Genomic DNA, 4,688 nt, shown 5'->3' on the forward strand with positions numbered 1-4,688 from the left:
TCTCTCCCTATCTATCCCCTCTTTCTCTCTATCTCTATCTCTCCCTGGTCTCTTTCTTTTCTCTCTATTTCTCCCTCTTTCCCTCTATTCTCTCCCTCTCTCTCTCTCTCTCTCTCTCTCCCCATCCCATTCTCCTCCTCTCTCTCTATCAGTATCTCTCCCTCTCTCTATTCTCTTCCTCTTTCTCTCTTTCTCTATCCCTCTCACTCTCTCTTTCTCTTTTTGTGTCTTTCTCTTTCTCTCCCGCTACTCTCTCTCTCTCTCTCTCTCTCTCTCTCTCTCTCTCTCTCTCCCGTTTTTTGACCTAGTAGACAGCAGTTCACTCTTTTGACCGTAACTTGCTCATCTGAACTCCGATTTAGGTGATCTATAGCCTCAATCGAAGAGCACGAAGCCCTCTACGCATTGATGTAAAGACAGAATTTTTCTGTGTAATGGAAGGCTTTTCCGTAACAGCATCTCAGAACTGAAAAAAGTGTCAAAACTTTGCGTTTTTGTTGCCGACTTGAAGGCAATGTCAGACAAAACTCGCAAGGGTGGAAAAGCCACACCCGCCATGGAGAATGATGCAAAATCTCCAAGGAATTTGGATGCTAATACAACCACATCATTTACAACAACGGAAGCAATGATCATGGCTTACTTGATCTCGTTACAAGAAACCGTCAACAAACAAGGTGAAGAGTTGCGCACACTTGCAATGGAGAATGGTACTTTAAGAGTTCTCGTTGTGGAGAATGAGCACCTCAAGAAGGTTCTTGAAATGCAAACAACACGCTTGATGCATCTTGAGAATGAAGTTCAAGAATGTAAATGCTCTCTTGTTGACATGAATGTATTGAAAGAGCGCTTGAGCAAAGTTGAGAGTGATCATGTATTGAAAGAGGAAACAATAGATACAATACAACATGATGTATGTGAGATGAGAAATGCATCCAAATCATGGGCTGATATATGTAAGGATAATGTGGTTTCTACATCTCCTATCATGCAAGCCGTTGTCCAAGCAAAGAATGTAGAGAATGTGGACACTCAAGAATTGCACGAACGACAAAAACGCTCAAAGAACATTATCATTCGTGGAATCAAGGAGGAAAGCATGAAAACACCCCAATCTCTTGCAGTTGCTATTGAAGAGTTTTTTGCTACACACTTTGGCATGTCAGGAATCATGGCTTATGGTGCACATCGAGTTGGAAAACAAGGAGTCCCTCGCTCGGGAGAAAGACCTATTGTATGTACCATGGCTGATGAGGTAAAGAGAAAGATCATCCTTGACAATGGTTGGATCTACCTCAAAGGAACAGGTTGTAATGTATATGAGGATCGCACTATTATGCAACAAAATATACGTCGCAAAGCATATGAGGAAAGAAGTAAGAAGGTTAAGGTATCAGCTCAAGAAGAAAAGCCACTTAAGGAGGATGCAAGTCCACCCAACAAATAGCGACACATGATCTATGAGACCAACTCACGCTTGGGAATAAGCTTTTGGAATTGTAACGGGTATCCATGGAATGCGGGAATTGGCATTGATGAGCTTACCAATGACTCCGATGTGATACTTCTTGTCGAAACATGGGAGCATGATGCGCAACGAATTCTTGGATTTGACAAATATGATGTGCATTCTTTGATGTGGGCCAAAAATGCAAAGCAACGAAGAGGCCAAGGAGGCGTAGCATGTATGACCAAAAAGGGTTTGAAAGATGTTTCCATTTTCAAAGAAGATAAGTATAAACGCTACTTATGGCTGAAAATCAGCCCACCAAATGGTCAAGTCATGTTTGTGGCCGGTTGCTACATTCCTCACTATGACTCCAACTTTTATGCTTGCTTGAATATCGATAGAGATCAGCCCTTTGTTGAACTAGAGGAAGACATTGCTCATTACAAGGATCAAGGTGAAGTCATTGTTTTTGGAGACATGAATGCTCGCACAAATATGCTACAACACGACACACAACAAGTAGACATGCCCCATGTCTCAAGAAGAATGGATGACTCATACATGTATAATCGAAGTTCTAATGATGCAAAAGAAGTGGATCACTATGGAAAGTCAATTCTACATATGTGCAATAGTACCAGAATGCTCATTGCAAATGGTGTATCTCTATGGCAAGGCACCAATGACTTTACATGTAGAAAGCACAACGGTGCTAGCGTGATTGACTATATGTTGTTCTCGAAAGCCACTCTAGAATGCATACAAAGCTTTACACTTGGTGAATGGAATCCGGAATCGGATCATAGGATGTTATGTATTGACCTCAAGTGTGGTAAACGGCCCGAGCATGTAGCCTCCAATCATGATGTGATTCATTTGTACCTACGTCTAGACTTCAAACGAGCACTTATATATGCTGATATGGTGGACCAAATGTTAAGCATGATAGAGCATCAAGAGATCCCAACATTAGAATGCAAGTGGAAAGTTTTCAAAGAAGTAATTTTCTCTTGTGCGAAGGAATGCTTTTCGGTGAAACACATGTCTTGCAAAAGGTATAAGAAGGGTAGCACCAAGAAGAAATGGTTTGACATGGAATGTAGACAAGCCCGAAAACACTTGCTAAGATTGGATGCAATCAACAAGGAAGTTTACTTGGAATGTTCACACACATACAAAGCACTTGTTCAAAAGAAGAGGAGAAGGTGGGAAGTCGAAAAACAACTTCTTTTAGCACAAGAGAAAGCACATGCATGTGGCAAGTTTTGGCAAAATCTAAAAGGTAAGCGCGTTGAGAGCTTTGGTGACTTGACTCTTGGGGATATGTATATGCATTGTAAGAATCTCTATGAGCAACCCAATGTTGATAAGATGGAGTGTTGTAGCTCCCTTCCGTTTATGTCTCCCTTCTTTACCATTGAAGATGTATGCCGCGCGCTTGAGAAACTTGCTACTCGTAAGGCAGGTGACCTTCAAGGTGTCAAGGCTGAAATGATTAAATGGACAAGCAAGAAAACACGATATTGGATATGCGATATGTTTAACCTTGCACTTCAGTATGGCATGCCTCATGATTGGAGTGCAAATTGGATCAAACCTTTGCACAAAGGAGGAGATGTAAACAATGTGAACAACTATCGCACTATAATGGTTGGTTCTTTAATGGTAAAGTTATTTGGATGTATCATGGAGATGAAGATAAGTGAATGGGCTGAAAAGAATGGCAAACGTGCACTTGGCGAAGCAGGTTTTCGAAAGCATCATAGCACTATTGATCACCTTGTCACTCTTCGAGTTCTTATGGAAGCGTCTCGATTGAAAGGAAAAAAGTTGTATTGTTGCTTTGTGGATTTCAAGAAAGCTTTTGACATGGTACCATGAGGAAATCTTTGGAGACATATGCAAAGCCTTCAAGTGCCGAGAGAATTTATGCATGCAATCTTTCGCATCTACCAAAAAGTGATATGTCGATTACGTATGGGAGATGGAATTTCAGAATTTTTTGCAAGCACTATTGGTGTCAAACAAGGATGCCCACTTTCCCCAACCCTCTTTGGGCTACTCATTGATGAATTGGAATGCATGGTTCTTGACTTTATGCAGCAAGAAGGCATAGAAGAGGTTAAGATTGGAAATGCGGTGATCATGCTTTTGCTTTATGCCGATGATGTAGTGCTCTTGGCACATACCTTAGAAGATGCACAATTAAAGCTTATGAGTGTCTTGGAATGCTTATGCCTACATAGCGGGCTGATCGTGAATGGATCCAAAACCAAGGTTATGCTTGAAAAGACCCTCAATGATGAAAATCCATGCATTGTATATAACAATGAGAAACTTGAAGTGGTAGATCACTTTAAGTACCTTGGCCTTGAGGCTACATCCAATCATAAATGGAAGGATTGTGCAATGCGTCGCTTGGAAGCCGGAAAGAGGGCCTATTATGCATTTGAGAACATGTGCAATGCAGGAGAGATCAAGTGTTGGGCTCTCAAAAAGTACCTCTTTGACACATTGGTGACACCGGTGCTTCTTTATGGAGTGGAGGTGTGGGGTGGAAGCATCGGGAAGTCTACTTGGAAAGAGTTTGAGAATGTCCAAAAGCGTTTTCTCACCAACTTTCTCCAAGTCAAGACACAAACACCCTACATGCTCTTACTTCTTGAGTCCGGATTGCTTCCCATTGAGGTCTTGGGCACGCAAAGGGTTGTGGAGTACATGCGTAAGACACAACGTAGCCCTTTGCATCGACTTCCTAGAATCGCATATGAAGCAAGTCAAATGGTTCAAAAGACATGCAAGAGCAAAATACTAAGTTCGGGGTGGATGCTTGATATCAAGAAATGGTTTGGAAGATGGGATGCATGTCACTTGGTCAAGGATGCGTCGATCGACTCCCAAGTTAATGAGGCCTTCTTACAACGCCAATGTATCACGGCTTGGGAGAAATCCGGAGGTTCTCGCTTCAGCCATTACACCACACACGTTGCCCCAAACTACAAATCTCTCTTCTTCTCGTAACGAGGTAACCGAACCCATTCCTACATCCTTGAGCCCATCCCATTGAGTGCGATCCGCACCATTGCCTCCATTCGTCTTAGCTCCCATTCTCTACGTTGCGAGACAGGACGTTGGGGCACTGGCGAGGAGTGTCATCGACTTTGCACCTTATGCCCTCGTCAAGTGCGAGAGAGTGAGTAACACACACTACTTGAGTGCTCAGCTTTTGATCACATTA

The sequence above is a fragment of the Adiantum capillus-veneris genome, chromosome 3 (assembly GCF_014529385.1).
Source record: "Adiantum capillus-veneris isolate H3 chromosome 3, ASM1452938v2, whole genome shotgun sequence".
NCBI classification, from domain to species: Eukaryota; Viridiplantae; Streptophyta; class Polypodiopsida; order Polypodiales; family Pteridaceae; genus Adiantum; species Adiantum capillus-veneris.